This window comes from Dasypus novemcinctus, chromosome 8 (genome assembly GCF_030445035.2).
Source record: "Dasypus novemcinctus isolate mDasNov1 chromosome 8, mDasNov1.1.hap2, whole genome shotgun sequence".
Taxonomy (NCBI): Eukaryota; Metazoa; Chordata; class Mammalia; order Cingulata; family Dasypodidae; genus Dasypus; species Dasypus novemcinctus.
In genome coordinates, this window is record NC_080680.1 from 86,923,291 (window position 1) to 86,936,257 (window position 12,967).

The following is a 12,967-nucleotide window of genomic DNA, read 5'->3' on the forward strand; positions in this document are numbered from 1 at the left end:
TTGGCCCAGTGGTTAGGGCATCCGTCTACCACATGGGAGGTCCATGGTTCAAACCCCGGGCCTCCTTGACCCGTGTGGAGCTGGCCCATGTGCAGTGCTGATGCGCGCAAGGAGTGCCCTGCCATGCAGGGGAGTCCCCAGCATAGGGGAGCCCCACGCGCAAGGAGTGTGCCCCATAAGGAGAGTTGCCCAGCACGAAAGAAAGTGCAGCCTGCCTAAGAATGGCGCCACCCACACGGAGAGCTGACACAAGATGACGCAACAAAAAGAAACACAGATTCCCGTGCTGCTGACAACAACAGAAGCAGACAAAGAAAAAGATGCAGCAAATAGACACAGAGAACAGACAACCAGGGCGGGGGATGGAGGGGAAGGGAAGAGAAAGAAAGAAAGAAATCTTTAAAAAAAAAAAAAAAAAAGATAAACAGATGCCTAGAAATCAGGAAAATTACAAGCCATACTAAGAAAGATATGGCCCAGTCAAAGGAACAAACTAAAATGTCAGAGGAGATGCAGAATTTGGAACAACTAATTAAAGACATCCAAACAAATCTCCTAAATCAACCCAAGGAGATGAAGGAAGAGAGAAAAGATATTAAGAAGACACTGGGTGACATACAGAAGAAATTGAAAACATACATAGAAAAACAACAGAACTTATGAAATTAAAGGCACAATAGAAGAGATTAAAAATACCCTACAGTCACACAACAGCAGAGGAAAGAATTAGTGAATTAAAAGATAGGTCATCTGAAATGGCACGGAGAGAAGAGATAGAGAAAAAAATGGAAAAAATTGAGCAGGGTCTCAGGGAATTGAATGACAGCACGAAGTGCACAAACATACACATTATGGGTATCCCAGAGGGAGAAGAGAAGGGAAAAGGGGTACCAGGAGTGTTTGAGGATATTATGACCAAAAATTCCCCAACTCTTAGGAGGGACATAGATGTACATGTCCAGGAAGCACAACATACGCTACACAAAATAAACTTTAAAAGAACTACTCTGAGACACGTACTAATAAGATTGTCAAATGCCAGAATAAAGAGAGAATCCTGAACGCACCAAGAGAAAAGTGATTCATCACATACAAGAGATACGCAATAAGATTAAGTGCTGATTTCCCAATGGAAACCATGGAGGTGGGAAGGTAGTGGCATGACATATTTAAGGTACCGGAAAAGAAAAACTGCCAGCCAAGAATTCTGTATCCAGCAAAATGTCCTTCAAAAATGAGGGAGACTACAACTGAAAGCAGGAGGATTAGATGTGGAATCTAAGCCCCCTCTTGACATAGATGTGGAATGGACACAACCAAGCCAAGGTCCACAGGAAGGAGGAATACAGTAAGGATCAGAGTGGACTTAATGATATTCTATTCATGAACTATTGTGGTTAATAATCGAGAAAATGTGGCATTGATGTGGAAAAAGTGGCCATGGTGGCTGCTGAGTGCGGGGAATGGGAGGAAGAGAAGAGATGTGGAGGCATTCTCGGGACTTGGAGTTGTCCTGGGTGGTGCCCCAGGGACAATTGCCGGATGTTGTATGTTCTCCCATGGCCCACTGGATGGAACGTGGGAAAGTGTGGGCTATGGTATGGAACACGGGACATGGGGTGCAGCGATGCCCAGAGATGTACTCACCAGACGCAATGGATGTGACATGATGATGGGGAAGAGTGTTGTTGTGGGAGGAGTGGTGGGGTGGGGGCGGTGGGGGCAAATGGGGACCTCATATTTTTTTAATGTAATATCTTCTTTAAAAAATGAATAAATTGAGTAGAATTCGGGAAAAAAAATGAGGGAGAGATTAAAAATATTCACAGATAAACAGGAATATCTTGAGGCAAATGAAAATGAGAACACAACATATCAAAATTTGGGGGATGCAGCAAAGGCAGGCTGAGAGGGAAATTTACAGCCCTAAGTGCCTACATCAAAAAAGAAGAAAGAGAGAAGCAGATATGGCTCAATGGATAGAGCTTCTGCCTACCGTATAGAGATCCAGGGTTCAGTACCCAGGGCCTCCTGGCCCGTGTGGGGAGCTGGCCCACATGGAGTGCTGCCGTGTGGAAGGAGAATCGCTCCACACAGGGATGCCCCCATGCAAGGAGTGGCCTCCACACAAGGAGTGCAGCCCCACGCAGGAGGGCAGACCGCCCAGGAGTGGAGCCGCCCACATGGAGAGCTGACACAGCAAGATGATGCAACAAAAAGAAAGAGACAGAGAAGAGACAATATGTGATGCTAACTAGGGAGGTGAGGTGGAGAGGATAATCACTTCTCTCCCACTCCGGAAGTCCCAGGACGGGTTCCTGGAGCTGCCTAATGAGAACACAACAGACACAGAAGAACACACAGCAAATGGACACAGAGAGAAGACAATGGGGGATGGGGGGGCAGAGGGAGAAATAAGGAAAAAAATAAAACTAATACTTAAAAAAAAAGAAGAAAGAGCTAAAATAAAGACCTAACTGTATACCTGGAGGAACTAGAAAAAGAATGGCAAACTAATCCCAAAGCAAGCAGAAGGAAAGAAATAACAATGATTAGAGCAGAAATAAATGAAATTGAGAATAAAAAGCAATGGAGAGAAATAACAAAACCAAAAGCTGGTTCTTTGAGAAGATTAATAAAATTGACAAACCCTTAGCAAGACTAACAAAGGGAAAAAAGAGAGAAGATGCACATAAATAAAATCAGCAACAAGAGAGGGGAGCAGCTGTGGAGGACAGTTTGGCAGTTCCTCAGGAAGCTAAGTAGAGGATTGCCATATGATCCGACAATCCTGCTAAGATACACACTCAGAAGAACTGAAAGCAGGGACATGAACAGATATATGCACACCAATGTTTATAGCAGCATCACGCACAGCTGCTAAAAGATGGAAACCACCAAGTGTCCATCAACAGATAAATGGGTAAACAAAATGTGGTATATACATACGATAGGATATTATTCTGCTGTAAGAATGAAGTACTGACACATGTGACAACATGGGTGAACCTCGAGGACCTCATGTTGGGTGAAATAAGCCAGATGCAAAAGGACAAATTTGTATGTTCTCACTAAGATGAACTATTTATAATAAGCAAACTCAAAGAAGTAGAATCGAGGAGGATAGGTTACCAGGAGATAGAATGGGGGTAAAGAATGGGGAGCTGAGGCTTAATCTGTGCAGAATTTATAATTAGGTTGATTGTAATGGTTTGGAAATAGACAGAGGTGATGGGATTGCAACATTGTAAGTGTAATTAACAGCGCTGAAGTATGTGTGTGAATGTGGTTGAAAGGAGAAGTTTTGGGTCTCATATGTTACTAGAAGGAAAGCTAGAGGATAAAAGGTGGGATTGTATAATGCAGTGAACCTTGTAGTGGCCGAGAATTGTGGTTAATAATACAAATATACAAATGTTCTTTCAGCATCTATAACAAAGGTACATCCCTAGTACATGTTATTGATAGTGGGGTGGTATATGGGGGAAAATGCACCAACTAAAGCAAAATATGGACTATAGTTAACAGTAATGTTTTAACATTCTTGCATCAATTGTAACAGGGGAGGTTGTGGGAATGTTGCATTTTTTATTCCTAGAAAAATATTATATGCCATAGAAACAACCAAATTTCCTTGTCAGTTACACTGTTTTACACTGAAGCTTCTCTGAAAGTACAAGCAACAGCTGCAGGTCAAAGCTTCATCTTCAGAAAAAAAAGAGAAAAAGAAGAACTTTACACAAGAAGCAAAGCAGGTATATAAATTATGTTCTACCTGTCAATTAACATAGCCCTGGTAAGAAGGTAAAGGTGGGACACAGTCAGGTGTCTCAATAGAGCCTTTTGAATATCTTGAACATTATATAGTTACATACTTCTATGGGATATAAAAGTGTCCTTGTTGTGATAGGTATGTTTTCTGGATAGGCAGAGGCCCACACAGTAGCTAACAAAATATTAAGCTTCCTTCCTGAGGAAGTGCCACTACTTTCTCAAATAAGATGGCCTAAAGCTCTGGAATATATAAGCCTTGCCTAATAAAAGAAAACAGGTTTATAAGCCAAGTCCTCAATCTTAACACTTGTGTTTATGAATCTTATTCCTGTCATAATGAAACTAAGCCTATTTATAATTAATGCCTAAGAGTTGCCTCCTGAAAACCTTCTTGTGACTCAAGTGTGGCCTCTCTCTAAGCCAAACTCTGCAAATAAACTCACTACCTACCCCTGATGTGGGACATGACTCCCAGGGATGAGCTTCCCTGGCACCAAGGGATTATTACCAAGCATTAATCAGCAATGTATTGGGAGAAAGACCATTGAACAAAAGGGGAAAATATTAAATAAAATAGAGTTTTTATGGCTACGAGATTTCAAAGTGAGTTGGGAGGTCATTCTGGAGGTTATCCTTATGCAGGTCTCAGCCAGACTTCACAAACTGCCACAGTAAACAAAACCTCAAACAAAAGTGCTCCAGAGGGCCCTAGGGATGCCCAGAAACTATAGGAAGCACGCAGCTACATGAAATCAACCCCTCTCAGTAGGCTGCATCTAGGAATATATAAAAATCTATTTCCCCAATATAACATAGTTATACTCATTTATAAATTCCCTAATCATGATTCTCCTAATCCTTTTATTTGAACCTATAATTTTCACTTTACCTGTTAAGTATATTTCTAAGAGACTTAAAGTTTTGTATTGTTCCTGTGCTGGTGAAGCCCTGAAACTCAGCAGAGTTGTAGCCAACTCCTACTCTCCAGTTCTTTGGGCCTGCCCTGGACAACTAACAAAACAACAATGATGGACCAGCCCCATCCCCAAAGCAAGAACTATCATCAGCTGCAAGCAAAACAATTCCATTCCTCTTCCCTGTAATGTCTACATCCCTTCTCAGCCTGAAGCAATCCGAGTGGACATAGCTCCAAATCCCTCAAGATTGAGGAATGAGGGAGTTCTGGTAAGATGGCATCAGCTTAGGAAGGCACTCCCCAGCTCTCTTGCAAAAAATGGCTGAGAAGGGGTAAAATCCTACCCAAATGAGCTGTTTTGGGAACCCACAGAGCAAGAGGCTTCAGGGCATCGATCTGGAGAGAAATGGACAAAAGGCTAAAAAGTCCAAGGGAAAACCTTGCTGTTCTCTTGTTTCTTCTTTGTTGTGTTTCCCCTTCCTTTGTTTCCGTTTTTGTTTGTTTGTTTACCAATTTTGTCTACCTATGCTATTTCTTTTCCTTCCTTCATCTTTCTATCTTCTGCTTTCTGTTGTTCTTACATTCCACCTTTTTTTTTTTTTTTTGGTCTTCAATTTTTCTTGTTTTTATTTCTCTCTCCTTTCTTCTCTGTTTTCTTTCTTTTTTTACTTTTTTTTCTATTGTTTGTTCTTTCCCTCTCTTCTCATCATTCTGGCCTTTTAATTCATCTTACATATTTTTCTCTATTCGTTTTTCTTTTTCTTTTTTTAAAGATTTATTTATTTATTTATTTATTTATTTATTTATTTATTTCTCTCCCCTTTCCCCCACACCCCGCCCCACCCCACCCCACCCCACCTCACCCTGGTTGTCTGTTCACTGTGTCTATTTGCTGCATCTTCTTCTTTGTCCACTTTTGTTGTTGTCAGCGGCAAGGGAATCTGTGTTTCTTTTTGTTGCGTCATCTTGTGTCAGTCCTCCTTGTGGGTGGCGCCGTTCTTAGGCAGGCTGCACTTTCTTTCGTGCTGGGTGGCTCTCCTTACAGGGTGCACTCCTTGCATGTGGGGCTCCCCTATTCAGGGGACACCCCTGCGTGGCACAGCACTCCTTGCACACATCAGCACTGCACATGGGCCAGCTCCACACGGGTCAAGGAGGCCCAGGGTTTGAACTGCAGACCTCCCATGTGGTAGATGGATGCCCTAACCACTGGGCCAAGTCCGCTTCCCTCTGTTCAGGTTTTCATCTCATTGCTTATACTCCACCTTTTAATTCTTATTCCTCTACACTTCTTACTTGAGTTAAATATTCATTTTCCTAGGTCTTATATAGTTTCTCTTCTACCTGTTACTATTATTATTACTATTATTCTTTTTCTCTTCTTACTGCTCTCCTTCTCTGTGGCCCTAATTTTTTTTCCCCATGGGAACATAGACAACAGCAAGGAATTAGAATAAGAGGAACAAAGTGTCAAAGTGAAAATTTACCACACACACAAAAGCAACAACAAAATAAAACCCTAGATTAGAAAGAGAAGCTAATCAAGATTGAGGAATGAGCAAAAATAAGTGGATACCCCAGGAGGTCACTTGCCCCAGGCTCTGTCCAGGTGGCCTAAGGGAACACAGGGCTCTGCTCCATGATGCACAGTCCCTTCCCACAATGCACCCGCATATTCCTATATCTTCTCAGAGTCCTGAGGGCAATGAGTGAGGAGACAAACCATGCAGGAAACAGCTCTCTCTAGAGCATCCCAATCTGGATCTATGTTCAGAATCACACTTACACTTTCTACCTTTGTTTTACAGAATTCTCACAGAATTCCAAAATAGCTCAGATTTGAGGAGAGAAGAGGAGCAAAGCCTTGACATTGAAATATGAGGTGGGAAGGTAGATGCTAACTCTCTTGAAGATGATCATGGAGGGTTTGAAAATTGGCACACATCTGTCTCCATGTTTGCCTTTTTAAAAAACTTTCCTTTATGGGGAACGGATGTGGCTTAAGCAGTTGAGTACCTTCTTCCCACAGGAGAGGTCCCAGGTTCAATTCCTGGTGCTTCCTGAAAAAAACAAACAAGCAAAACAAACAAACAAACAAAAACTCAGGGAAGCCAATGTGGTTCAGTGGTTGAGTGCTGGCTTCCCACCATACAAGGTCCCAGGTTCAATCCCCAGCCCCTGGTACCTCAAAAAAATAAAATAAAATAAAACACTATCCTTTAGAGTAAATCAAATAATTCCAGCCTTAAAGACAGAATCATGGGGATTGGCTAAAAATGCAGATTTTCAGGTCACCCCAAAACTATATACCAGTTTTAATTTTTAACATACTAAATATTATAACCCATATAGTCTGAGAACAGAAGAACAAAGTAGATTAGCATATTAAATGAATGTATTTATGAAATCAAATAAAGATGGTTTTGAAAAAATAAATAAAAAACAAGGGGGGAGAGTAACCACTGACTAAAGCAGATTTATTGTTATTGTAGTTATTATCTTGTGTTAACTGAGTAACTTGTAATATTGATATAAAAAATAATTTTTTAAATAAAAAAACACATGCCTACTAGAATGGCTGCTATTAATAAAAACAGAAAAGTATGTTTAAAAAAATAGTAACATGGGGGTACAATCATGTTCATTACTGTCTGTGTCATCTACAGATCCTTCCTGGTACCAACTCAATAGCCATGTTTTAAATCACATGTCTCTGCTCCCCTCTGATTGGACAGGCATAGGCACCTGATCCAAAGGCAGCATATTTCTGATTTGTGTGGGATGACTTGAAAAAATTATCTGGGCCAATCAGATTCCTCTCTTAGGAAGGAGAACTAGAGCAACTGGATGAAGCTATTTGGTGGCGGCTCTGAAGGAGAAGGAAGGCCCCAGGACCACAGCTGGGCGGGCCATTGAGGACCAGGTGTCAAAGGAGTCAGCAGAGGGGCTCATAGATGAGGAGAGATTATAGCAGCCACCAGAGGGAGGCCAGAGCGCCCCAAGGGAGAGGCCCGTCCTCCTGGAGAGAATGGCTGGGTCCTCAGCTTCGCGGTTCCCTGTGCCAGAGCTGGGAAGTTGGCTGCACTGCTCACTGTGTTCGTGGCCTTCCAAAGTGAACTACTGTGAATGCTTATGATTTGCCCTGTTCTTACAATAACTTGAGTAGGGTCAAGGGAGCTGTGACTAAGACAGGATGGAAGGCTCAGGTGGGAGAATGTTCAATGCAATCTTGCTTCTGCTAGCTAAAAGGCACAAACATGAAATTCATCAAATACTTTTAAATCCATGAATTCATAACAATATTTTTTTAAAAAACACTCTATCGGTCATCTCTAAAGGACATTAGAAACCAACGCATCATTTTGAAAAGTGGTAAATAAAGAGAAAAGACTCAAGCATCTATCCTGCCTTACCTATAAAAATTTGGCCTCAGGGTGGCCAAATAATTGATGAGGGGAAATTTCCTTTTGTAGAAGGAATCCAGCTAACAAATGAAGAAGGAAAGAGCAGTCGAACATCACTATTTTGCAAGATAACAGGAAATTGGAAAACCAACCGGAGATCTGATGGTACTAAGGAATTAATTTTGTTTGGTATTGTGGATTATTTTGAAGAATCCTTATTTTTTAGAAATGCATTTTGAAATATGTATATATGAAATTATATATCTTGAATTTGTTTCAAGATAACCTAGTTTGGGTCTATGTGTGTATGGGAGGGAGATAGAAATGGTACAAGATTAGCCACGAATTGGTAATGCTGAAGCTGAGTGATGAGAACATGGAGTTTGCTTATACTCTTCTCTCTACCATTGGGTGTGAATGTTTCCATAGGAAGTTTTTTTTTAAATCCCTCGCCCAAATTTCCAACAACCCATGTGTCCAACACCACAAGACTAGTAATGGTGTTGGCATATATAATGGAATACTTTGCAATTATTAAAAATTATGATCTCCAGCAACATTTAATGATACAGAAAATATTCACTACCATAGTCCTGAATAATTCAACAAATTATAAAATTGAAATTTATTTAAAATTACAATACATCAGGAATCTAAACAAATAAATACATCACAAAAATGACAGAACACATATATTGGATATAATTATTGAGTAGGCTCTAGGAAAACCTTAGAGAAGGAGGATGGCAATTTAGGACAGAGCTATAGAAAGGTGGGTCATGTCATATAGGGCCCTTAATCCTCTCTGAAAAGCTTGTCATGAAAACAAAGTTAAAACCTACTTGTCCAACACGTAGCTGGTGAAGGGAAGGTGTATGTCCACACAAATCATGTGAAAGAAAGTCAGTGTAGACACAACAGGATATGAATTTTAACCCAAGTAAGGCAACACACATTAAAAATCTATTTTCTTAGCATATCATTTTGTTTGTAACTAAGTGTTAATATACGGGTATGAGAGTAGTTGAAAGGGAAAATTTAAGGTCATGCATATCATTAAAATAAAACATGGGACCAAATAGCATAGCAAACTCTAATGTGAAAATTAGTACGGGTATTATTGCATATATAAGACTCTTTCTTTGAAAAAGAACAAATATACATTAACGTTACAAAATGTTAATATCAGGGTAATATTTGGGCAAAAATACAACCAAAGCAAACTATGGACAGTAGCATATAATAGTATATTAAAAATCTTCCATCAATGGTAAAAAAAAAATTTGAAAAAAAGGAAATATGCCAAGTGAGAGAAACTGGACAACAGGTTTTACATATTGTTTGAATCCATCTACACAAAATATAAATACAAATAAATTAGAGAGCTGGAAATAGAATAGCAATTAGGTATGGCAGGGAAAGGATAGAGAGTTTGAGAGGTTACTACTAAGGGGTAGTTTTGTTTTTGTTTTTTTTATTGTTAGCGTTATTTTTGGAATAATGAAAATGCTCTAATATTGACTGAAGTGATGAATGCACAACGTGATTATACCAAATACCATTGATTGTACACTTTGGATGGATTGTACGCCTTATGAATACATTTCAATAAAATTGATTTTTAAAAGTCTATTTTCTTAGTGTTGGATCTCCAAAAGGAAAAATTTTTTTATAACTTGTCCGTTAAAAAAAGCATGTAACAACATATGGTATGAACTCATTGTTGCTGGGGAAATATATATACATATATATATTCATAGAAAACTGCAAAACAAAAGCAAATAGCAATTTAAAAATAATTGCATACTTTAAAAAAATTAATTAAAATGTGTGACTTGTTCTTCTGTAGAAAACCCATGTTTATATCATTCTTTCCCACAGCTTTGAGGAAACAAAGCAATGTGTCACGTGACAGCTGCCACCAAAGCTACGGATGGTGATTCATAAAAGGGGACTAGAAGAATCAGACAACAGATCAATGTGCGCTGGGGGCCAGGGCAGTACATTGAACGTTTATAAGGTTATAGAAATAACCATGATGGTTCCTTTACAAATTGGTTTTGATTACATGTTCATCTGTGACCTAGTTACCTAGTATGAAGTTTTTATAAATGTTGAATTCTTTTTGAATCACTCTGTACCCTAAAATGTTCACAGAGGTTGTACTTGGGTTCTATATGAGGGTGTTTTAAAAAAATTTTTTTTAATTGAGGTTTTATTTTTAAATATATTTTCTAAGGTCTCTTCAATGAAAAAGAATTTATGTTCAAAAAAAATAAATAATAGAAGCTTCAAAACAGGGTAGGCCTCTGAAGCAGTTTGATATGGTTATAAATTCCAAAACTAGACATTGGATTATGTTTGTAATCTGATCTGACCCTGGACATGATTGAGTTATGATTAGGTGTTGAGTTCCTGCCGCTCGGTGGGTGAGAACTCACAGATAAAAGGCATGGCAAAGAACAGAGTTGAGGATTTCTGATGTTAGAGTTCTGACGTTGGAGTTTGATGCTGAAGACTTAAACTGGGGCCCCGGGAAGTAAGCTCACAGAGGAAAGAGAAGCAAGCCCCAGGAAGAAAGGAACCTTGAACCCAGAGAGAAGCAAGACCCTGGAAGGGAGGAACCCAGGAAGCCTGAACCTTCATAGACGTCGGCAGCCATCTTGCTTCAACACATGAAAATAGACTTCGGTGAGGGAAGTAACTTATACTTTATGGCCTGGTATCCGTAGGCTCCTACTCCAAATAAATACCCTTTATAAAAACCAACCAATTTCTGGTATTTTGCATCAGCACCCCTTTGGCTGACTAATACAGCCTCCTAAATAAAATATCAATAAATGAAATCTGATGATACATTAAAAGGAGTTTATCCTAAGAATACAAGGATGACTTAGCACCCAAAACTCAATCAGTGCAATTCATCATATTAACAAAAAAAAGAAGAAAAATCACACACTCATATTCATAATAAAGGCAGAAAAACAAATTAAATACCATTCATGATTTTTTAAACAAATAGTTCATAGCAAACTAGAAAACAAGGGAACTTCCTAAATCTGAAAAAGCCTATCCACAAAATACCTCCAACAAATATCATAGCTAATGGTAAATTACTGAAAGCTTTCCCTAGAGATAGAGAATGAGATATGCATGCTCACCATCGCTCTTAGGCAACCCTGCACTGGAGGCCTGAGCTAGTACCAGAAAAAGAAATGAAGACATAAGGATAGGACAGGATAGAAAAATGTAGACAATCCAAAAGATTGTAAGGGGGGAGTGGATGTGGCTCAACTGATAGTGTGTCCGCCTACCATATAGGATGTCCAAGGTTCGAACCCAGGGCCTCCTGGCCTGTGTGGTGAGCTGGCCCAAGCGCAGTGCTGCTGTGCACAGGGAGTGTCATGCCACGCAGAAAGTGTCCCCTGCATAGGGGAGCCCCAAATGCAAGGAGCACGCCCCGTAAGGAGAGCCACCCAGCGCAAAAAGTACAGCCTGCCCAGGAGTGACACCGCACACACGAAGAGCTGATACAGCAAGATAACACAACAAAAAGAGACACAGATTTCCGATGCCGCTGACAAGAATGCAAGCAGACACAGAAGAACACACAGTGAATAGACACAGAGAGCAGACAATAGTGGGGGGGGGGGGGAGAGAAATAAATAAAAATAAAACCTTCAAAAAAAGAAAAGATTCTAAGGTAGACTCTTTGATTTAGTAAACAAATTTATCAGGATCATGGATGTATAATCAATAAACAAAAACCAATTGAATTTCTATAACCAGAAACAAACAGAAAATACAATTTTAAAATTGTTTTTTATAATAGCATCAAAGCCATCAAATATTTAGTAGTAAATATATCAATAGATGTGAAAGACCTTTTAACTGAAAACAATAAAATGTTATAGGGTATATACCATTTTCATGGATTGGAAAACAACATTATAAAGATGCCAATTCTCCCCAGATTGAACTTTTTCTCAATCAGGATACCACCTTGTGTGTGTGTGTGGAAATTTACAAGCTGATTATGAAATTCATAGAGAAATGCAAATAGCCAAAAACAGCCTAGGCATTCTTGATTGTGAATTTCATAGAGAAATGTAAATAGCCAAAAACAGCCTAGACATTCTTGGGGTGTCACCTTCAAGATGAGATTATAAAAAGACTGCGGTTTTCATCACAGGCTCTCGCTTTCCTGGATTTCTCTCCCTGAGGGAAGCCATGCTGGGAGGCAGCCCCATGCAGAGGCCCTCTTGGTCAGAGATCCAGGCCTGCCAAACTACACGAGCGAGCTGGCAAGTGGCTCTCCCCTAGGCCAGCCTTCAATTGTGACCACAGCCCTGTCCAACAGCTGGGGTGGCCAACCATTCCCATTTGCCTGGGACTCAGGAGTTACCATGTTAAATCCAGACATGTCCCTGGCAAACCGGGATGGCTGGTCCCCCTACTGACTACTGACTGCAACCTCAGGAGAGGCCTTGAGCCAGAGGCACCCCGCTAAGCTGTGCCTGAATTCCTTCCATTTGTTCTTTTAAGCAGCCGTTTTGTAAATGTGGCAGCAACTACAGTAATGTATTATGCAACTGAGACAGCCCTTCACAAAAGATGACATTAAGTGGATAATACACATATGATAAGGTGCTCAGCTTCACTGCTCATCAGATAAATGCAAATTAAAGCTACAGCAAGCAAACACTACACATCCACCAGACAGCTAAAATTAAAAAGAAAATCCTCAGTGTTGGCAAGGACGCAGCATAACTGAAATGCTCCTGCACTACTCAGAGTGTAACATGGTACCTCCACCTCGGAAGACTGATAGTACCTACTAAAGCTACATAGACACATAGCCTATGTATACATT

At 40.1% G+C, this 12,967-nt stretch overlaps 1 protein-coding gene and 1 pseudogene across 2 annotated transcripts in view; one reads left to right on the top strand and one right to left on the bottom strand.

The window, feature by feature from the left end:
* The window catches only part of NCS1 (neuronal calcium sensor 1), a 65,157-nt gene that overhangs the window by 5,896 nt on the left and 46,294 nt on the right, over nucleotides 1-12,967 (bottom strand). The window lies entirely within an intron of this gene.
* On the top strand, nucleotides 6,260-6,429 carry LOC111765287 (small nucleolar RNA SNORA73 family; annotated as a pseudogene).